Source organism: Limanda limanda, chromosome 14 (genome assembly GCF_963576545.1).
Source record: "Limanda limanda chromosome 14, fLimLim1.1, whole genome shotgun sequence".
Lineage (NCBI taxonomy): Eukaryota > Metazoa > Chordata > Actinopteri > Pleuronectiformes > Pleuronectidae > Limanda > Limanda limanda.
The window spans coordinates 12,252,417-12,277,260 of record NC_083649.1 but is presented as its reverse complement, the minus strand read 5'-3'; the positions used below and the strand labels follow the sequence as shown (position 1 = coordinate 12,277,260).

The following is a 24,844-nucleotide window of genomic DNA, read 5'->3' as shown; positions in this document are numbered from 1 at the left end:
GAAGGAACCACCACTCCAACTATTCCAACAGAGTGAGACATCTTCAGCCACTTTCAGGCACGTGCACACGATTGGTTCCGGACTCTCTCTCGGGTGTTCGTGTGAGGGGTAGCACAGCATGTTTGCCCTCATTAGCAAACATGACTTTCATCTTTTTCAGTGTCTTCTATATTTATGGCACCACTATTTCATTCCACACTCGTGTCTGTGGTATGTTAGAAACGTCCTCAAAGTGCCCACTCGCTCAGTGAATCCTGTGACATCGATATGTTGCCTTCTCACATGTTGCACCTCTGGAGAATGTCAGGAGAGCAGGAGAGTTCAGGGTGGCTCCTGTGTTCTGCTGCATGTCCGGAATGTCCAGCGTGCTTTTCTCCAAAATTAAACTTCATTCAAATCATATCCAAACACTTAAACTTATCTCAGTGTGAATATTATTCAAATTATTTGTTTTATGTGTCACTAAAATATAACATTGCTGATGTTAGATGAAGCCTGGTGCTTTACAGCCTTGGATGCTTTACACCACAAGTCACATTCATCGGTTCACACTCTTTCATCCAGCACTTCCATCACACATCCTTCACACTCTGATGGAACAGTCCACAGGGTCAATATAAGGTGCAGTGTCTTGCCCAAGGACACTTTGGCATTCAGACTGGTTAATGCGCCCCCTGCTTTAGCTCCTGAGCCACATACATTTGCGATTTTGGAATTCATAAAATACTTTTATAACCATGAAAAATAATTAATATATATAATTCCGACAATAATTTGATATAAAAAGATCAAGTAAGCCTCACAGCTTTTAACTAAATATTTCATGTCTCCTCTTAGATCTTTGTCCCTCTGAAGTCAGTGCATGTGTGATAAAGTCAGACACATGACTAAATGTGGCTGATATATGTTTAGGGAGAGAACAGAAATCTCTTTATAAGCCAGTCCCACAGGGCAAAGCAGCACTTTGGATGTCACAAAGCATCTTGTGAAAGATCTCTTCCTCGGCTGTCCTCAGATAACACTCTCTCTCTCGACTCGCCCACCAGCTGACACCACTGAAGTAGGGCTGGGCCATATGCAAATAAAATCTTTTTGTGATTACGTTTGACAGATATTGCGATGAAACGCATGCTTTACTTCACAAAATGCTTTTTGTAACGATATGTGAAATATTTATCCTTGATTAACAATTTGAAGTTATAAGTCATTGTTCAGTCCAACTTTTATGTATTGTTTACATTGGAAAAACATAACTAAGTCTAAAGCATATAAAATTGCTGAAGAATGTCTCATATCTCTAGATAGTTTGTAGTTTGAGCCTCTTACAACACTTGAGAGGATGAACAAACACGTCACAAGAGTGACACGCTGTTCAAATACATGCTCCCCTGATGGATGAAGTCTTCACTGCTCTGAGCTGGTGACAGTGACACCTCACACAACCCTCATTAGAAATCCACAGTGCTCTCAGTCTCTCCTGTGTCACACTGAATAAGTGCCTTGAATGGTGGGTCGTGTGTCAATCTTGTGATGTGTCATGTATGTGAATACAGGATAAGATTGTTCATATTAAAATCTCATGGATGAAAGATTCTGGTTCGGCTTCAGTTGGTAAATTAAGGTTCAGGCATTAATGGTTAAGCTCACCACTAAGTGAAAAGCAGCTGCTGTAACAGGAAGGTTTGATTTGCCAGCCTCAGCTCGTCCTATATGTTTCCTGCAAAGCTGCCAAACTACTGAGCTTACTTCAGGATTGAAATCAACACCATGCTGGTGACAACAGGCAATCTTCAACCACCAAGCGACCCAGCGCAATAATAACATGCATCAGGCGTAAAGACAGGTTGCTCAGCACCTCCAATCACATGCACACATGCTGGTCTATTCTTTTATTGTGAAAAAGTTTTGAAATCATACAGATGACATGAATTACCATGAGCTGGTGCATGGTGCAAGCATCTAGGTTTGTGCTTTAAAGTGAGCGCACACATTCTAGGGGTGATCATGTATATTTTTATGTGTAAAATATAGATTAAGATGGAGGTACTATATAAACACCCATTTAAATAAATTATTAAAGTTCTGTTTAATAGTTTGTCTGCCATGAATGTATCATGAAACAACTCAAGTTTACACACACACGCACATGCACGCACGGACACACACACAAACACACTCACAGCAGTGTGGATGCTATACAAGACACTGGCCTGCCCATGGAAAGTTATTTGGGGATTTACTTTCTCAAGGACACTGTGACATGTAGAGCCTTTCTCACTGTCTGCACTGTCGGTCACAGAGTGTAGTGTACCCTCTGTTTGTCGGGTGAAGCACCCTTCATTAATATGTAGGATGTAATATATATATATAGTTTAAGGACAAACTTCCCTCTCTCCTTAGAAAACAGATACTGTTGAACCTACTGGTAACCATGGTTTTGTATCAGCACATTAAACACAGCACTATTAATAAGCTGTATAAGTAACATTGTAGGCGGCGCAGTGGCAGACTGCATTCATTGCTCAGTTGGCCTGAGCCTATGGACAACTCACCCCCCAGTTTCTTTGGTGGCATGTTTCTTTATTTAAGTAAATATCTTCTGGTTTCTATCTATAATGTGTATAAGCTGGTTGGATGCTTTATAATAAAGTGAAAACTTCCACTTCCTGCCACTTGGTTTGGGACGGGACTTGTTGTTGTATTGCCCTATATGACAGTATCAAGGTAAACAGCGTGTGATTCTACACTGTGTCAATATTGACAGTATTGTGATTCATATTAGCACAGTTTTTGAGATTACATTAAGAAACTGTGTTGATAAACAGAATCACTTCCCTGTGGTTTTCAGAATACATTTTTGATTTTCCAGATTCATATGAGGTCACAGTGACATTCTACCTTAGACCACTGAAATCCAATCCACTAATCTTTGTGTCCAAGAGACAACTGGTCAAAATAGGAAGAAAATCCATGAAAGGCAGACTTGAGATATAATGTTTGAGAATGTTTTTACAATATTTCAAGTCATTTCAGGACATAGGATTACATAACCTCAAGCCACTGTTGTCGCAGATGCAGAATGTCAGTATTTACCCATTTCAATTAACATAATTAGTGAAAAATCAAGGTAGTACGTCAAGCTAAAAACAAATCCTATTAAATAGTTCTGCCCGTGATATGCAAGATTTCACACATAATCATATATATTGAAATGGTAGCTATAAAAATCTTTGCTGCATGACAAATTCTTGCTCAATATAATTAAATTATATTTGTAAAGCAGCAAATCGTAATAACCATTATCTCGAGGCACTGCACGTAGAAGGTCGCGACCTTCAAAAAGAGAAACCCAACAGTTCCCACGATGAAGAAGCACTTTGGCGACTGTGGAAAGAAAAAACTTCCTCATTAACTTTTATCTTAAGCAAATTCCATCAACCGATTTTCAGGCTGATACCAAAAACATATCCATACTAAAAAAGCTCAGTTTACACAGTTTTTATTTTTTATATTTAAAACAACTGATTTATCCTCAGAAAAAAACAATGTCTCTTTAAAAATGTGCCACCTCACCTCATGACACCAGCAGGTCTGCCCAGTACACAGTTCCCACTGGGAGCCCACAGTGCACAAATGATCCTGACGTGTCACGGTGGATTCAGTGTGAGAGCTGCTCTCTGCAGGTGGGCCGCAGCTATTAGTAAATATATCACCCGTGTTTCCGACACACTGACACGCTGAATTAATGTCATGTTGTAAATTATACTGTACATGTAAACACATTTTTCCCAGTCAATCAATAACCGTGCACTCACAGGGCGCTGCATGCATACGCTGTGTTTCACTGGCATTGTACATATATACTGCTCATTTACCGTCTCTCATATACACTCTGTCTTTCCTTCATCTCTTATGTACACACAGGCTCTTATACTTTCTCTCTCTCTCTCTCTCTCCTCCTCCTCCTCCTCTCGCTCTAACACACACACAGAGACTCCTGCTGCCGTGGTGATTATTCATGGGAGGGAGATAGGGATGAGCAATCAGCGGCCAGCTCATTAATCACACTGGATGCAGACCCTTAATCTCCTCCACAGGTACAGAGGAATCCTCCGCCACCGCTCCTCATTGCTTTTCTAACTTACCCTTCTTCTCTATCTCGCACCGCCTCCTCCTCTCTCCCACCCACCACCTCATTCTCTCTCTATCTCTCTCTCTCTCTCTCCCTGTGATGCTTTGTTTGCATCCTTGGCCACTTCTCTCCGTCTTTGTCCTCCGCCGAGCCGCTCACCCTCTTGATACGTCTGTGGCTCTTCGCCTGTCAGTCTTCCTTTCTGTCTTCCTCCTTCCTTTTCTCTCCCTTTTTAATCTGCCTCTCTCTCTCTCTCTTTTGCGTCCCCCTGTTGTTCAACTTAAAGTGGCTTCTTGCTGTGGCTGTCGCTCGACTTGCGAGCAGAGCCAAGTTGATGCAACTTCTCCCTTAGGTCTTCTTAACTAGGCAACAATAAAGCCTTGTTAGAATCAAATAGAGAAGATCGAGAGCAAACCACTGGAGGAAGGGTATATAGAGTAGGTGTGTGTGTGTGCGTGTGTGTGTGTGTGTGTGTGCAGCGAGGAGTGTTTTAAACCAATCTTTTCCGAGCTGTATTAATAAACCAGCAGCAGGAGTTTGGCAGGAGATCCTACTCTGCTCGCTCTCATGCCTCAGCTGCATTTAAAGAATAGGGTTTAGGATACTTCACCTCACAGGAGCTGGACACTTTAAGCACACGTTTTAAGACGATGCAAATCCTGACATTTTCCAGAAATTTTCTGGAGGGGCCGTATGTGATAGCACAAATGTCAAAGTCAGTTGCTCCGGACGATTTCTGCAACTGTTCCCAACGGCCCTCGAGTGAAATGTGCAAAAAATGTCAGTGTGTGAAGAATATAGCAGGAAAAAGTCTGTAAATTGACGCTGTGAAAACACCATATCCTGCCTCCCTCATGCTCCACCCAGGCGCCACCCCTTGTTCCTTTAGCTGTGAACACGTCTGACCTGGATAATCTCTGTTGTATCCTCCATAAAGTTTAGTTTCATGAAATGTCTGTCGTTGTCTGTTGGCTACAAAGTTGATGAGAACCATTTGTGCTGTTCTGCCACCGAATTAAAATAAAATAACGTCAGATTCTGTTATGGCGAGTGCATGATAATTTGACAGTATTACTACCACGTTTTTATTGGAAAAATGACCTCCAGCTTTTCCCAGCGCAGAACACACAGTGTGATGAAATAGACAGTTAAATTACAGTCCCTGCTTTTGGAAAACCACAGGTTTAAAAAGCCAACACAAATCAGGACGCCCCCTCCGGATTATAATGAGACGTTTCTCCAGTTTTCTGACTGATGTGAGAGCCACATCCCGACTTTATGCTTACACACACAAAAAAGGACCCCACTAAAAATATCCCCGCTGCTGTCAACAATATCTATTACTCAAGAGATACACAGCAGTCCTCCTGGATCTGCACACTTACAAGCCATTTAAAGGGACCCATTCTCTCCCCTGCATTATTCAATGACCAATTTTGCAGGAACAGGTTGCAAACAACAAAGACAATTTCAGAGGGGGGCGTTGCTGCTAAGCGCAGACGACTCTCAATAATGAACCCGCATCAGTCGGGTAATGACAGGTTAGAGCTGTCTTTACCGTTTCCTTCAATCCCTGAGGCCAGGAGAGCAACCTCTGGGAAACGAGGAGCGGAACTGTCCGTCTGGAGGGTTCACAGATAGTTTAGACCTGTGAACTCTACACTTTCTCACTTTTACATTGTTGCTTTACATTCAGGTAGTTTTTTTAAGAATCGCTTTCGTCATTTGAGACAGATTTACAAGCTCCTGCTGCAGAGTCCCTCTAATACAAAGTCTGTAAATGGCCACATGCTACATGATATTGCAGTAATTTCTTCGTATAGCTTTCCCAATATGTGTATTATTATGACTAGAAGTTCAAATATTTCCACTTTTGTCTTTTAGTGGCACTACAGTGACATGATGGTGTGATTTTATAGTATGATAATATATACTTTATTTTTTTAATTTTAAGAATGTGATTATGTGCTTGTGCGGGAACTTAGTTTTTTGGTCATTGTTCCTGCTCCTAACTAATACATATTTACATTTGCATTAAATACGTATTTCACTACTGTAAAGACAAGTTACACTGTTCTAAAATCAAGAATAGAACTTAACTGATCATCCTATTTGCTTGCAAGCTTTATCATGGTCATCTTGTGTAACTTCACTGTCTGTTTCTATTAAAAAAATTAAAATGGTAGCAAAATCACGTTCCAGACACAGCTTAGAAAGAAAAAACGTACATCCTTTGATTTGATAAAATGGAAAACATTTTAAATCTCAAAGGCCAAAAAAGTCACCCTGCTCTGAGAGGCTTAATGGAAACAAGCTGACAGTCTGGAGCTAATCTCCCATACTTAATTTGGCTGGATGAGACCCAATTCATTAAACCCATACTCTCATCTGATAGAAGCATAGGATCTATGACAATCTGGATAATCTTTCATCTTTATGGAAAGAAAGAAGGAGGGGACCCGACACCACCCCCTCTCCTCCCATCCCCTCTCTCTCTCCCTCTCCCTTTCTCTCCAACAGCTAAACCTCCTACTATAAACTGCAAAGGCCTTTTCTGACAGGGTCGGCTAAGTGGTCTTACTAGTTCTAAAACCCGTTCAGCCTTGTGGAGGAGGAGGGTAAAAGGGATTAGTGGCCTGCAGCACAACTCAACACGGCAGGAGTCACAGCTTGACCCGACCTGAGGGTCCGCCTTGATAGAGACAGAATGCACAATGATATACTGAGAGCTGCATGTATGTGTATGTATGTGTGTGTGTGTGTATCTGATGCTTGCTTGCGTTCGTCGGTCTGGGAAGGGCTACAGGACAGAAGGATAAAAAGACTTATAATATTCTAAACGCAGCTGCCATGAGGCCTGTTAGAGATGTTAAAGGACCCTTGAATCCAGACAAGTGAAATGAGAGCACGACTCTAGGTGCCGTTTTGAATTTAATTAGGTACAGTGCAATTTGGAGAGCTCGTGTTTGTTTCTTGAGGGAAAGAGAGGTCGGCGTCTGACAAGCTAAATGTGACGGAAGATTACAATACGCTACATCCACAGAGAGGAAAGAGGAAGGTTTCTTTGTTTTTATTTCATCTCCTGTGAAGCTCCGGAGACGTGTTTTTTGCTCTTCTTTTGTTCTGACAACACACCACTGTTTCCCGTCAGAGTCAATTGAGGTTTTTTTACAGCAGGATACAATGGAAACACCTTATAAGTATAACTTTGCGTACTATGAGATATTTTAAGATATTTCCCTTTTCTAAATATTAAAACTATGTTGCAGATGCTCATAAGTGTATTAACAATCCATTTGCCAGCAGTTCTTAAAGATGATGATACTAAAAACATTGTTCATCTATCTTGGCTTGATAAGTATCACTATATTTACAATCACTTGAATTTACTTTAAGAATAGTAGGGTCTCGGCCCAGTAGTGCAGTTTCAGTCAGCATACTTACTTTAGACTCATATGAGGTCAATATAACCTTTGATAATCATATCAGTTAATAATTGAGTCTAAATGAGACTAATGAGTCTAAATGAATTGGCTAAAGAGGCATAAATATTTTTGGTGAGGTGCCAATGACCTTTGATGAAATCTGATCTTTGACCCCCCAAAATCTGATGTGTTCATTTGTGAGTCTGAATTTGTTGCATTCTGTAACACTCACTGTTCTGGCAGCTGTCGCTTTGCCATAGAAAGTTAATGTAGTGTGTATGTGCATAACTTAAAGAAAACAGAGCCTGTATAGACTTGATACTATATATGTAAAATATGTCTGGAGTTGCACTTGTACGTAAAACACAAGTTGAGAGTGACCTGTAACAAAGAACTGCTGAAAAGCTGTTTTGATTAGAATTGAAGTTAATCTGTTCCATCAGATAAACATCCTGTTGGATTAAAAGAGTTCAGGCCACAGGGAAATGTACATATTTCCTATTTCAATGTCACAACTACTTAGTAAAGCCAATTACTAATGGGTGTGAGTTGAATGTAAATACCTTAAGAGTGTGTGACAGTTTCCCTGCTGAGGCTGTATTACATACATGTTCACACCTGAGCGCTGTCAGGTAAACTCACATTTTGCTGCGAGCTACTGAGCAGCTGGACCGGATCAGTTGGGTTGAGTTACAATGCTGAACAGCATCTGTTCTTGTTCAGACACTTCACTGTATTTGTGATGGATACGTTTAGCTTCCTGACACCAGGGTGATGCCTGTGGTCAGTTTGGAAAATATCTGAGTCAGTCAAGGATCTGCGATGTAGCTAACCTCTGCAAGGACGGGTGACATGAAGATATATGCCCGGAGAGACCATATTAGTCAGGCTGTCACATTCTTCATACTGCAGTAGCTTTCTATAATATACTATTATTATTATATATACTGTTGCTGCCATTATTATATATTATTATATATATATATATATATATATATATATTGATGCTGCTAAAAACTTTAATCCTGATGATGTTTTCTTACACTTGACATCTATTGCACTTCTGTCCGTCCTGGGAGAGGGATCCCTCACATGTGGCTCTCTCTGAGGCTTCTACATATTTTTACCTGTAGAAAAGGTTTTTAGTAGTTTTTCCTTACTCTTGCTGAGGGTTAAGGACAGAGGATGTCACACCATGTTAAAGCCCTATGAGACGAATTGTGATTTGTGAATGTGGGCTATACAAATAAAACTTGATTGATTGATTGATTGATTGATTATTACTATATACTGCTATTATATTGGTATAATTACCATCATATATAAATATATATTATGTTATATTATATACTATTTATACTATACTGTACTATTTTTATATACTGTATAACAATAACATTACCATAATATCATCAGTACTATTACCATCATCATCTTGCAACTGCACCTTATCTACCTATTTATCTTGTGTTTCTGTTTTTATTCTTTCTACCTCAATATTTTTTATTTTATTCTATTGTATTGTATTTTATTGTATTCAAATATACCGGCTGCTATGACGACTTCATTTCCCTTTGGGGATGAATAAAGTAATCTATCTATCTATCTATCTATCTATCTATCTATCTATCTATCTATCTATCTATCTATCTATCTATCTATCTATCTATCTATCTATCTATCTATCTATCTATCTATCTATCTATCTATCTATCTATCTATCTATCTATCTATCTATCTATCTATCTATCTATCTATCTATTGAATGTATTAGGCTATTGTGGACAACAGATATAACCAATGTACCTTTAATAGTGATGAATACAAATATGTACCAAACCTTTCAGCAGCTGAGACGTTAGGCAGTTGAGACTTAAAAATGTTTATGTTTATGTTTATTATCTCCATCAGGGAGGAAATGTTTTTATTGCCGTTTGTCTGTAAGCAGGATTATGAAAAAAGTACGGAAACGATTTTTATGAAACTGGATGGAGGGGTGGGGGGTATAGGCCAAGGAAGAACCCATTAAATCTGGCCACAGATGCTGACAAAGGGGTGGATCCGGGAATGTGTCATCACTTTCTTCAACATTTAAGATAGTTTCTTTCTTTTTTTTGCCATCTTCGTGAGTTTTCTAAAGAAAAATAAATGGATCTTGATGAATGAAATCTGACGGGACTGATATCGATCTTTCAGTTCAATTTAACAGTTTGGTGGAGGTATCGCTCTATTGAGAGCGACTATATTTGATTATTGTAAATGTGTCAAGTTTAGCCTGATGACTAATGGTCCCCACAGTCCCAACGCAACTATTAGACAATGACTATTGATGAAAAGCTTTTTCTACGTAACAGTTACAATGAAAATAAATTTAATAAGTAACTGGAACAAATGAAAAACAACCTGGTAGTATTAAACTAACAATACAATCAGTCAAGTACAAAACACTACAAACAAGTTAATCAAACAGGATAAAGAGCCTCTGAATTAAATCTATACAGGAGAGCAAATTCCTCTTTGAGAAAATGCCCTCCAGCAAACAAATAATGTACTTGGCTCAAATTTGGGATTCTTCATCATCGCATGACAAGGGCTTGACTTTGTGGAATTATGGAACCAACATCTGTGGTTTAATACAGATGATGTATCTCATTTTCTATTAAGAACATTCCTGCATATTTCTGTGCAATCCAAGAATTCAAGATCGGCTAATTTTATAGCAAAGCACATTGAACAGCTGGAAAAAGCGTAATTTGACTTAAGTTATTACAACTGACGCACATTAAAAACTCGGACCACATCCATGTTAATCACTAATGCCAGTTTGTTCTTTTCCTTAAATCCTTCCACACATTACATTTACAGTACATATGTTATTTAGGGTCTGTGTATCTAAACTAGTGTCTGTAATTTAACAACATCTATGCTCCTACAACAAAAACCTTAACAAGACCTTGGAATAGAATCAGATACAGTAAATGGCCTGAGGCAAACTCCAACCGACGACCATTTTACTCCTGTGAGGACAAAACAACTCAGATTTTTTTTTGCCATTGAAAACAATTCTCTAGAAATACCTCAAATACATTTCTTATAAGGTTGAACATTTAGTTTGTTGAGCAATGATTAATTATTGTCTTATTTGGTAGTGGTATCAGGTGACCAGTGTGAAAAATAATTTGCTTTATCTCTGCCCCCCAAGTAACAATGTGTGTTGATTAATTAGTAGGCGAAGTATACTGTCATTGTATCACGGCACAGTTATAACCACGCAGTTGATGACTTGATGAAGTTGATTAATGGGTCCGTATTTTCCTGTGTGTGTGTGTGTGTGTGTGTGTGTGTGTGTGTGTGTGTGTGTGTGTGTGTGTGTGTGTGTGTGTGTGTGTGTGTGTGTGTGTCTCTGCACTGTGCAGTGAATTACAGGAGAAAAATGTTTGTCTGCACTACAACACCATATTATTATGGATCCTCCAAGCATGACAGGAGTTTGGCTAATTATTATATATATTTAAAAATATATATAAGTTTAAGGCTAGTGGTCAGATATAGTGCTTGGCAGATAGAGAACAGCCGATATGAGCCTTTCACATACATATCTACGTATCTGGGTTTGTTGATATGCAATGAAACCTTTATTATGACGAATAAAAATTAAAGAAAATTTGTTTTTGTTTACATGTATTTTTTTGGCATAAACATGTTTTTTTAAACTTCATTTGAGTATTATTTATTAATAGTTATTAATGATAAATAGGGCTGGGCAAGTTAACTCGTTTTAATCGAGTTAACTCAAGTGATGAGTTAACTCGATTGTTTATCCGCCAATTATTTTATTTTTTCCTGTTCTGCAGCAGTCAGCAACAGACTTTGACAAAATAAAAGCCTGACTTTCACAATAAAACAATAAATAATCAAACCTGAGTTAATGCGAGATAAAATAATTAATCGAGTTAACTCATCACTTGAGTTAACTCGATTAAAACGAGTTAACTTGCCCAGCCCTAATGATAAAGCATCTGATGTGATCTGAAGCCAATATGTCAGTAACACAAATGTTTTACTCCCTAGTTCTGATAACAGCATCGTCCCTCGCAGATCCATATTGGTCCGACTCTAGTCAGACATGAGATCTGAGAAGAATTGGAAGTGATTGGGATTGTTACTCTCGGCTCGTCTGGGCTTTCCAGTCACTGCAGGAGCTGTCGACGTGCCGCGGATATCCTGACTGTCACAGCTGTGTTCCTGACGTCGCACCATCAAGTTTCTTTTATGGATTTCTGATGTGGAGTACAACAGCACATTAAAGAGCTCTACATGCATAGAACGTGTAACTTGGGTTTAACCTGGCGAACCAGACAAAAACACTGCGTCATCTCGGAACAAAACACGGCTCAGAGCCTCAACCCTGGAGCCGGCTCACTGCGTGCTGTTTGAGGAGACTGGGCTTGAACTGTTGCTACAGGAGATAATGTGCACCAACACTCAGCCGGGGGAGCACGCAACATCGAGCCGAGTCAGAGAATCAGACCGCACTCCTGAGAATAAAGACTTGCGATATGGGATTACCTGCTCCTCTATCGTCACCTTCCCCCTCTTTCATACACACTTACACTTCAAAATGTTTGACGATTTGGGCTTTGTGAGGCTGTCAAAGCCACACACACTTTCAAGGTCTGCTGAACAACAAAACTCCCGGCTTTGGAAATTCTGTGAAAGCCAATAAATGATATTGACTGCTGGTGTGAGCCGCATACAGGAGTAACAATATTCTCTTCAACGGATCAGGAGGTTTCACTGTTTGGAAACTTTAAGAAAACTATGGAACTAGTGTTTCAGGTCTGAATAAGTTTGTTTTTTCAACAAATCAAACTTCAACTCACCCACAAATGATTATGTAGACGTATTAATCTTATCTGACTTTATGTCAAAGGGTTGTCTTTAATTTCAGTGATGAACGCTATTTGTACAACCTGACTTTTGCAGTTTGTTGTGTTTGGTGTTTTATCTCCAATTAAATCAAACTGTGGTAATAAATCAGAATAGTGCATCTGTCCATCCATCCATCCGTCCGTCCATCCATCCATCCACTCTCTTCCACATATCCAGGCTTGAGTCACACAGGTCGCTGCCCAAATACGGTACTCCACACATACCTCATCTTTCCAGCTCTTTCTGGGGGATCCTGAGGCATTCCCAGGCTGGTAGGGATATGTAATCCCTCCAGCAGGTTCTGGGTCTACCCCTGGGTTTCCTCCCGGTTGGGTCCACCCAGTAAACCTTCGACGGAAGGTGCCCAGGAGGCCAAAAGATTAGGACCACCTCAACTGTCCCCTTTCGATGTAAAATGAGCAGTGGGTCGCAAACTTGTTGACATTTTTAGGATAATTAAACTGCTTTTGAGGCACTAAACATCCTTCATGTCCAAAACAATACTATTAAAAATCTGCCTTGAAAAAGTGTTTCAACCTCCAGGTAATAGATCAACTCTTCTAATTACATGGTTGGTAAACTGTGGGGCTGTAATTGAATCAGGATATTTAGAGTCGACAAAGTCTGCACTTCAGGTCAATGCATCGACCTCAGTATTTTTAATTTGTCATGCTTGTGGTTCAGGCTCAGTCTTATCTATAGGGGCATCTCGGCTGATGATTCATATCATTCTAAGACCTCTCTCTAACCCTTCGCCTGATTTTAGAGCATCAACAGACAACACATGGGGCGAAGCCAAGCTGATTTTTATGGATTGTTTCCCAGCCAGCGGTTTGCTTCCTGAATCGCCTTTGGACCCGTCGTAATCATAACAAACTTGACTGAGCAGGTCTGCTTGTTTGTTGAGTTACAATAAATTGCACAAATTCACAATCGCAAACTCCTAACTCCTCCACAGCCTCCAAGCACCGCTGAAGTTTAACTTCACACTTGTTATTCAGGGAGTCAGGAGAAAGTACGGTAGTATAGTAACTGTTTCCCAGAATGTCTGTTGTTCGTTATCTTCCATGTCCATTTTTACTCATCCTCTTCTTTCCCTTTCCGCACTTCTCCTTGTCCTCTGCCCTCACTCCACTTCCCAAAGCTTGTCAACTCTAATCTCTCACACCCTGCACATCTTCGCCCGGTCTTTTCCGCCGCCCCACGCTCTCCTAAACATGAACTAGTGTATTACCTACTCTTGTCTTTTATTCACTACTCTCTTCTTCCCCCCTTCTGCCTCCTCATGGTGCCTGATAGGTCCTCACCCTGCTGCTCCCTACAGCCCGACTCTGTGCTTCTCGAGACTTTGACAAACATGTGGAAACATAGAATTATGCATTACTTGCTTGTTTTTCTTCTAAATCCTCTCCATCGTTCTCTGTTCTTTTTCTTTCTCAACACTTCTGGCCTCATCTCAAATCCTATTCTCTCCTTCCTGTCGGGTAAACAAGTGTAAACAGGCAGCATCGCCAGGTTAAATTAGAGCCTTTTTTTCTGCACCCCCGCAATCGCAGTCCGCCCTCTGATCCAAACACGATTTGAATGGGGGGGGAACTAGAATGAGCGACTCCTAAGGGTGTTTGTTTGGGTGTGATTCAGCCGTTTGTGTAACAAGCATCGCAGCCGGGAGCCGCCGCACTGAGACAGCTTTACTCTCGTTCTCTCACTTACCTCGTTTCACCTCTACGAGATCTGAGCGTTTGTTTTCTCTTGTTTGCTGAGTTCAACTGAGTAACGTCAACACTGGCATCTGTTCAGCTCCAATGTACAAGGGGGAGATCAACTCTTTCATTAAAAAATAACCTCATCACTACAACCGAGCCATCGATATATACCAACTCGCTGATGGTTTACAGAGAACAAATGTTTACCTGTAGAGAACAACTCCAGGTGCATCTCTGAGAAATGTTTCCAGAAGCTTAGGTTGCCCAGCCACGATGGTTAAGGTGGTTGGACTCTAACCTCCATGGATTGTCTTGTGCTCTTTAAATCTGCTCCAAGTTATTCTCTTCCCTTTCTTTCGTCTCCTTTTTCTCACTTTCCCGTGCGTTTTTTTTACCGCTGTGTTTATCTCCTTTGTTCTGAGAGAACATTTTCAAAGCCGGTGAAGGTGGAAGCTGGAGGGGATTGCGTTGAGGAGATCAGAGGAGAAAAATTAGGAGGAGTACCACTCCCATGCAAGCGCACAAAACCGGAGAGGCGAACACGCAACCATACAGACGCGCACTTGTTTGAAATTGCAGGGGAGTGTTAAAATAAGAAGAAGGGAGGGAGAACGGGGGAGATGGTTCCACCAAAGAGGCAAGAGAAAGAGCAAATCAATGGCGGCATGATAATGAATTATTTCCTCGCCATAGAGGGAGTTAGAGAGGAGAGATAAAAGCAGACCACATGCTGTGCCGCTAACAGCCGGAGGGCAGCTGCCTGTGAATTATGGCGCGTTGGAACACACTTGCTGCCCTTGGGATCCATTGGTTGCAAAAAGAAAGAGACAGTGAAAAGAAATGGAAAGTAAGAGAGCTGCAAAGAGATGTGGCGGGCAGAACAGATATGTTGGAAGGGGGAATGGTAAAGCCTCCTGAGTTCATGAGACGCATGGGTTTACATCTCTGTGGCTAATTAGAGAAAATGAAATTAAAGTGGTGGAAATGAAAGAGGGATAGATGAGGGAGATGGAGAAGAGTGGGAGGTGTCGGAGGGGGGTTATTCAGCATGTGTAATTACGAGAGATATTAGGCGTCTGCCGGAACCAGTACGTCTGCCCCCAACGCCACGTCACGTCCCAGTGGACCTGGAATACCCATCAAGTGTGAGTCATAGAGATGAATGAATTCCAATTTGTACTTCATCGTAGCCCGTTTAACACACCCACAGTAGACATTAGTCCAACTCTTTGTTCTCTCTCAACAAAGATATCCCGCTGCGGTCGTCCCAGTTTAGGTGCTCGATTTACATTCAGCCTTTACAACTAAAAAGTGTTTCAATATATACTTTAAAATTTTAGAATATGCCGTTAGTGCCTATATAATGGTTCACAGCAGAATTCCTGGATACATCCAATCTGTGGTTGCAATCTGCTCGTGGCTTATTATTTTAGTGTTTCACTTCTTTAGCAAGTACACGAGTAACCTCAACTGAACTTGGTTATTTTTATGAGACAAATTGTTTGCAACTCTTGCAATTTTATACATCATCCATCTGCGTTGTTAACTATTTATCCTTTTTTTTGTTTTTACTTAACTCAGTGTTATAATTTAGTTTGGATGAACTGTGTTTTTGCCTCATCTACTTTATTTTCTCTAAAAGTAATTTTCTCAGAGAACACATGGAGACAGTGCAGGGATGAAATTCATGAGAATTTAACACGGCTCATTTTTGCCTGTTAAGCAGCAACAGAGCTATAATCTTTCCTTGTGTTTGCTTTGTAAAAACAAAATCTAATGATAATTCTTAAGGCTTAAATTCAAGCCCTGATCAAGAGCCCCATCATATTGATGTGGTATTATCTGCCCATGCAGCCACACAAATACAATTTATAAAAACAAACAATTTAAGATGTAACAGCTGTTTAAAGTGTATTTTTAATGTAATGACCACCTTCAGTTTTTGTGTTTTTTGGGAACAGCTGTCTCTCTGTCATTCAGGCAAATTCACAGATCCATATTGCACAAGCCAGTGCATGCTGGTTTTGGTCGTAGCAGAAGGGTGGTAGTGCAGTTTGAGATACTGTTCCCTATATATTATATATATATATTTGGATAACGAGTGTTGAGCAGCAGGTATGATGCACGTTTTATTTTTCTGCCATAAATCCAGATGCTGGGGCTTGGATGAGGCATGTGTTGACACCAGGCACGATAAGAGATACAACTCTGGGGTATTTACTGCTTCAGGGTTTTTTTTTTTAAATCCTCCTGAAAAAACAAGGGAAACTTCTTTCAAAAACACAACATCTGATGGGTAGAAGAAGAAGAAGAATCTTAATATTTGACGGCCAGCTGTTATTTATGCTTGAAAAACCCATTACAAAGTGATTCAAGGATAAACAGCAGTCTGAAAGCTAGAGTTTCTTAGTTTTTGTTTTTTTGTACAATTAACACAAGATAAAGTTTCCCTATATATACTATTTATATTGGATTCATGTGTACTGCTCAGTTTACACCCAGTTTACTGGCAATACTACAAGTACTATAATGCTGTTATAGTGCCACTACTAATCTCTTACAGACAGTGAACGCTGGTTTTCTGACGAAGCTCTTTCTTGAAATGGATGTGTTGAAGTCTTTTATTCACTTAAAATAATTGAGCTTAATTTCCCAAATATTCTTTGAATAAAAAACTGCCTTTGAACACAACCAGTTTGTAGTTAAAAAGGAATAGTTTGACATTAAATACTTCATTAATTATTGACAGATCCATGACGGCAAATGCTACTTCTATTTACTTTGGTCTATTATAATTGTGTATTTTATATATATATATATCTTTTTAAATAAACACAGACACATGTATATACACACAGATTGTACCAAGTCTACCTCCAAAATATACATTTTCGCAAAATGTAGACATTTTCTAGCTATTCATTGAGGTTATAAAAGCCGCCAGACATAAAACAAAAAGATTTGTTTCGTTATGTTGTCAAGATCTTCAACCTTTGGATTGGCCGGACTGTGCTTTATTAATATTTAATTTGTGAATAGGTTTATCACAGAATTGCTCAAACAGTATTTCATATCTAGTAGGGCAGATATGTATAAATGGAGAATCGGATATGCATATATCATATATAAGTCATCCTTTAATGCCAATTATGTGCATATTGCTTACTTTACTCTACCTGTTCTTGTACTCTCTGACTCTACACTCTTGTCCTCTCGGGAATGTGCGACATCGACTAAGTATTGCACTAAATAAATGATTCAGAGATTAAAGAGACAGCCACAGTTGCCATGACAACCCGCTGGGCATCTCTCCTTATTGTATTCAGAACAGACTGCTGGATGACCACTTTCAGCACAGGGCTGTGAGTGAGTGTATGTGTGTGTGTGTGTGTGACTGCATGTGACTTGTGTACACAAGTGAGTGCCTGTGTGCGTGAGGTAATTATGAAGAACAGAAAATTTAATTGGCTGCCGGCCCTGTGGTTTTCTATGTTGCACGCCAAGACACTGAAGGCAAAGTGGCTAAAAGTAAATGATTAAAGCTGAGAGATGAAGCTGTAGGAGTTATACACAAATAGATGTCCAGTTTAAAGTCAAAATCTGATATAGCCACACATAAATGAACATGCCACCATTGATGTACATGGATTCAGTCAATTAATGATCTTGTCAATGGAAGTTATATCTACTGCTCTCAATAGACAAGGTCACTTCATATGATGTCACACCAATTCAAATGTTTTTAGCACACGCGCAGACGGTCACACCTTCTCTTGCACTCTCAAGTCTGTGTACCTGTCACTTGAAAGCTGTTGTATGTAAGAGCAACCTTTATCCATGCACTTCTGCCATATTTGAATAAATTCTGTGGGAAACACTGCAATGTTTTGGCCGGGCAGTGTAAGAAAGGGGAAGTTATTATTTGCGTGGATTACATAGAAGATCTTATTACTGATCATAGGCTTAAATCAATTTAAACATACAATAAAACCTATAATACACCTAAACCTGCTTTAAAGGTCACTGGAAATATAACGTTTTACATTGCAAGTGTGATGGATTCTCAAATCAATACATGGATCACTTCATTCAGTGAAATGTGTAACCAAAGCCTCAAGTGCCGCTCACCTGTTACCGCAGCTATACTGCAGTAACGGGGTAATTACCCAGGGAAAGAGATGACAGTTGGAAGGTGCCATGAAGCCCCTTATACACACCAGCAATTAGTGGCAAAGGTCCATTGAGCGGTAATAAGGCATCAGACAGAAGCTAGGGGGGGGGGGGGCAGGGGAAAAGAGATAAACGAGAAGAGAAGGAAAGGAAAGTAAGAGGAAGGAAATAGGGAAAAATTGAATTTAAGGGCAGAAAAACTGAAAAAAAGAAGAATGGGCCAACAAATAAAGGGAGAGATTACATGGAGAGGAAACAGTGGAAAGCAGAGAGGAGGAGAAGGTGGAGGGAACCTGAGTGTGTGTGTGTGTGTGTGTGTGTGTGTGTGTGTGTAGAAGGAAACTCCAAGACCTCCAGTTCAAAGTCACTTTGTTGCTTAGAGCTTAGCTGGAGGTCTCTCGCCCACTTGGCTGTCAGACAACAACAGGCACCCCTTGTAGAAGTGATATCTGATCTCAGCAAGATTATTTGTGCAGATTAAGGGCAAACTTGAGTAACATGAAAGATCAAACCTTGACGGCAGCTGCCGGGCAGCAACACAAAGATTTTATCTCGCCTGAAGAGGCACCAGGGCTCTTCTTAGAGCTTCACTGGGCACTTACAAGGTGGAAAATGGAGACAGAACCAAGCGTGAAAAATATTAACCATTTTCTGCCATTGCAGCTCTAACTGATCACAGGTTCCTGCCTGCATGCACACTGTATATGTCTGGTCGTACAAAGACGTTTTTACGTGGGTTTGCCTATAAATCCCTTTACTGCACAGATATGTGTTCAACAGGGATGTTGCACACACTATGGAAACATATTACTGCAAAAATGTCCTCTAATATTATTATTTTAATCGTTTAATATGATTGCGTAGATAAACAAATACATTAATTCACAGTTTGGTTATAGTAAATGTAAAGATGTGATTATTTTAGGTTAACTTAGTTTATCATTATTTAAATTGACACCTAAAGGTCCAGTACAGATTTTTTCCTCCAGTTTTAAAGGCTGCACTCTGGACTGATATACTTCTGTATTTCTACTCCCTCTCATTTTTAATTGAATTCCTTCCTCTGGGCTTTTCCCCCGAGATAGAAAAAAGGCTCTTCTCCCTTCTTCGACCCTCGTTTCCTCTCCCCTCTTTTCAGTGTCCCTTTGTCTCCCCACGATACGCTCTCCTTCCTCCTCTCGCTCCATTTCATCCTCATCGCTCCTCCTCACCTTCCTCCTCGGCTCCATCTCTGCCGCTTCACCCTCTTGATTAATTAGTCAGACGTGCCGTGTGGCCCCTGCCAGTGCGGCCCAGCATCGCCGTATAATTGCACTATTAACTGTCACATAGGTAAACATGGGAGACACATGGACTCACAGTGGAGGGAGAGCGTTAAGTGAAATAACAAGACTGTAAGCTTCGAGGGGAAGAGCTGCATGTGCAAGAAAGATGGAGGAACAATGGGTGAAAGAAAAAACAGCCTGGTGCTAATTAAATAGTCACCAACTGTGTGTAAATAATAAAAAAATGGACCATTGGTTCATTGAACTGCAGCTTTAATGGTTCTGTTAACATTTTATAACAACCCCCACAGCTGTATAGTTAGTTGTATAAATACTCCTTCCAATTTGAAGAGAATTTGAACTTCGTGAAATTGGCAACCTGCAGAGTTATCAGAATACTTCCATCTTTTTGTTAATGTGCCCGCTGCTTGGTTGGGACTCCGGGATAATCAGCTGTCAGATGCTGGATCTGTCTACAAGTGGATGATGAGAAGCCCTCATCCAGGAACCCCCTCACAAACTGTGGGTCAGGATGTTTGCAGCACTGAAAGTCTGGCTTCCATCTCAGGCAGTGAAATGGTCCTAATGTGGCCAGCGACACTGTGGTCACTACAGGTATCAAGGCGTTGTTCAAATCATTAGTAAACACCTGATCTTTGTCATAAAGCTGATACTTGAACTCGGGAAGTGAAGGTATGCTCTGGGTTCATGTGATATTAAAACACCACTGTGAAGTCTCCGATATGCTTGATGGATTGGTCATCGCCAACTGTGACATCAACACTTTTCCCTCTTAATATAGCTGAAGCTAATCAAGGGAAAAATAGGCAAAGAAGAACAGTTTTGCTTGTTTCCTCCAGGAGTTCCCTTCCTGTCTGGTATGCACTTATTTGCCTTAACAAACCACGGAGACTCATCTTTACCAACAGTTCCCTGTTTCTCTCCAGGTGCTTCAGGGGAATCTGTGGCTTTTCCTCCAGCTCAACTTTGATGTTGCACTGGACGTGAGCACCAAGTAATAAAACTGGGGGAGTCAGCAACCGGCCAAACCAACGCTGTGCATCATATTCGGCCTTTTTTCAAATGCAAGGAAAGGAAAGGTGAGCATAAACTAAGGTTTAAACAATGACCGCAGGCAGATAATATTAACATTAGTGTTGGTGTCGAGGTTCACATGGCAAGAATTGCAGGAAAGAAATAATTACTCATAACCGACCCTTTTGGAATAAGAGGCACTCAGCCTAATTAGCCAATCACGGTCTGCTTTTGTTCACTTTTGTCCCAAAAACTTGCTGAGTCACATGAAAGTGCTGAATAACTGGTTACCATGGTGATGCCCTGAGCGTGTGGGGGGGGATACACAGACTCTATCTCCAGGGAGACAAAAACTCTGATCGAAAAAGCCTACTCAGATCAAAAACTACGAGATCTATCGACTGAATGTTTTCACTGTTGTAACGATAACGCCTGATGTATTATCTGTGTCCCTATCCTGTAACAGCACAGGAGATGTCACTGTTTGGAAATGCACATCATTGTTATTGAGCTCAGTCTGTGGGGCTTTTGGTCAGAACTCTCTATGCTCACGAGCAATTTGTTAATAATCACAATGAGGACAACACAGGTTGAGAGAGGGGAGAAACAAGGTTTAGTGATTGCAGTTCAAGTGTAGGTCAATTAAAATATTTTCTGGTTGGTCTAAAAATGACATTTAATTGAAACTGCAAATCAGTTAAAAACAAAAAAAAAAGAGTTATCTAGTCTCTAAAACTTCTTCCTGCTTGTCTTTCTCCCAGTCTCTCGCTGCCTCTTTGTTGATTTACACAAGTCATATTTCTTCCGGGGCTTTCCTCCTCTGCTACTCTGTTCTACTCCCGATTTGCTGATTTGATGACCCAGAGTCAATCATGAGGATTTAGTATAATAAACAAGCCAGTGGGCTGACACGGGAGCAGGACTCCGGGGCATTGGTTTGAATTCACGGCCATCGCTGTTTATCTTTGTGCTGCTGCGTTTTATGCTGATCTCTGCAGGATGTGGAGTCAACAGTCCCCACGTGTCTGCATTTAAAGCAAGACAATTTTGTTCAACAAGCATTTGACCATAAGTGCACAATAGGAGTAGCACGGTGGTAAGTCGAGAATATAAACTTAATAAAAATATCTTTCCTAACTCTGTGTTGCTTTTCTGATACCTGCGACCTCTACCTTGCAGCGATGGGGACACGTGGTCTACTGCAGCTGTATGCAAGGAAGGCTGAGGAAAAGCCATTATTATGAAGAGCAGCACGGCTATCTCAGGCAGTGCATTTACAAAAGGTTACTCGCCACACAAAGCACACGTGCAGCCCATGTATCACCTCGGGGCAGCTTTATATATTACACATGTATCCACAAAGGAGCTCTGACCTTGTGTGACTGTGTATATTGCATCTGCAGGCTACAGATAGCTCTCAACAATCCTGCTCACCAATCCGCTGCAGAGCTAACACTGCTGAGAGGTGAGCGAATGTGAATCATCTTGGCTGCGGCATCTCTGCCAGTGAATTCCTGGGCATTTATTGTGGTGTAAATTCCGGGTACAGTGGCTCTTATTTGGATACAAAGGGCACGTGCACAAGCCGTCCACTCCTGCACAATGTTGACACTATAGTAAATGTTAGGAAACAAACCCTAGTGAAACCAAACACCATTAGGAGGCTGCAGAGCTGAATTAAAGCCATTATGCACTTATCTCTGTCCTGCACTGAGCTCTATGAAAGGAAAGGTTGATTATTCACTTCTGCTGCAGCCCAGAACAAGAGGTTGTTATTTTTCTGGCCTTGTTGAATGCCTCGTCCGCAAATGGCAAATGTTCTCTGCTGCCTCTGTGCTCTTTTCATTTGAAGATCTCTCTCTCTCTCTCTCTCTATTTCTTTTTAAAATGAGTGGGTTTTCGACTGTTTGCCAAACCAAAAAAAAACAACTGAAAACATCACATTACATACTGGAAACGAATGTGATAAAATAGTTCCATATTTTATATTGTTTTACTTCCCTGTGTCTCAATAAATGTTTAATCAAGCTCTTAGCTTTTAAATCAGCCAGACCAGAATGTAATCAGAATAAACCTAATTTATACACAACTTTCGATTTATAATACTCGCTTATTTTATTCTTATTTGTGCAGGTCCTCTGAAAACTGTTGTATACCCACAAAACGGAGCAGTACCACGAGAAATAATGGGGGGAAGTTTACTAATAATTTTAGGAAAATGACCAAAGGACACAACACTAGTGAGGAGTTGGTAAGAACCACAGGCCCTTAAGGGTTAGGAACCTGGACACAAAGACAAACAGCTGATTTTGCCTCTTTCTAAAGACATCCATGAACATTATCCCAACCTCCACCATTGTCGATGAGTTTGTTGTCGGGATTTCTGGTCTCTGCTCCACCCTCTTGTGGATGTATTGCTTAACAACCAGGTCAATGTAAACAACACATGGGAGCTGAGACGATCATTAGAAAAGGACACATCTCTTTTCGCAAGTATACATGCCGAATAGATTTTTGGAATAATAGTCAGATGGTGCTAGTATCTATCTCCCTGTGAAAGTTTTGCATTACTGTTGCGAAGGGTTATTAAGGTACAGATGGGACACATCACTAACACTCCAGTCGGATTTGCCAAAAGAAAGCTTTTACTTCTACAACTAGAGGATGACATGTCGTAAAGCACCTTTGTATTTGTAAATCTCTCACCAGGACTTGACTCTACCCACACATGACTATTCTGTGGTTGTGCTGATTAGATTACAACAATTTCTACACCTCTGTGATTAATCTCCCTGTAAGTTTTCAGCAATTGTGTAGACTCCATCAGCACCATTCAGTGAGCATTATTCTTTGATTGTTATTCTATATCCAGCATCTGCAGAGAGAAATGGGTTTAAGGAGAATCTACTTAACACAGGTGCCAAGGAGTCAGGAAAGAAAAAGAAAAAATGCATAAAAACACCCTGCCGGGCTTGTAAAAGGTAGAATAAGTGAAGAAAGAATCAATAAGAACGCAATCATTTCAGCACTATTCTCCAAGTATATTAAATTTATGGTTAAAAAATATAAATAAATATATGTGGGTGTCAACAGAACAGAGCAGAGAAGTGTCAAGATATATAAGTTAAATAAGGCAAAGACGACAGAGGGGGCAAAACAACAATCAGCGTTTCTTAACGTAAGTTCAGTGACTGTGGGAGCAACAATGAAGCTGGAGTTATCGTCTTGGGGAACGGCCAAAGGGCTTTTATTCTAACATCAAAGCTGCAGAACAGGGAAAAATACCAACAGAGGAGAACCATGCAAACTGAAAGAGAATCGCTGAGTGCACCTTCTACTGCTGTGCTTTTGAGTTATAGGGTCTCCTAAATATGACTAAAGCTTGTGTTGCAAATGTTCGCCTGAGATCAGACAGCGAGCTCGACAAGAGAATATCAACCGGGGCAAAACACTTTCTCACATCACTCAGGTTTATTATTTGTGTTTGATTTTTCAACCGTGAGACCATATTGTCAGTTTCCACCCTGCTTAACACACCTGTGATTCCTGGCTGCTCCTCTTTTTCCCGAGCGCTCATTGGGGAGAGCGCTAATTGCCTCCCAACAAAATACACAATACCTGCAGTTACACACACACACACACTTACATTCATCTTCAATTCAACACCATCAACATTATCCAAAGCAGCAGATGCACCGCTCAAGATGTATGATGTACCCCCCCTTTACTGTTGCCTTTCTGCAGCCCAACCTTGAGCATCATCTGATCAATAGCTGGTATTATTGCTCCCAAACTATTCCTTTGACTGCTTGTCAGACATAAAATGCGTTGACCAACCCGTCCTCAAACCTGCAGGCAGGCCCGTAGGTTGGTAAGTATAGCAATCTGCTCACTGCCCATCTGGTAGGTGAGAGAGCGGACCCAGATAACAGTGGGATGGTTCCCCCTCCAACCAGTCATTAGGAGGTTAAATTAGTGCTGGGGCCTAATGGAGCTGCACTGGCTGAAGGTAGAGCTTCAGAAATGAGCACCTGTCTCACTTAACTGCTGAATTCATCAACTTAAGCACATTGTTATAAACGTTTTGGATTCAGACCTCAGTACTTTCGCTCCAGTTTGAAGCGGGATATGGACCAGAAAAATAAGTTGCGGGAGGTTGCCATGGAATCCAGCAATTCT

At 40.6% G+C, this 24,844-nt stretch overlaps 1 protein-coding gene across 1 annotated transcript in view; it reads right to left on the bottom strand.

Moving 5' to 3' along the window:
* Positions 1-24,844, bottom strand: part of fstl4 (follistatin-like 4) — a 169,398-nt gene that overhangs the window by 31,562 nt on the left and 112,992 nt on the right. The window lies entirely within an intron of this gene.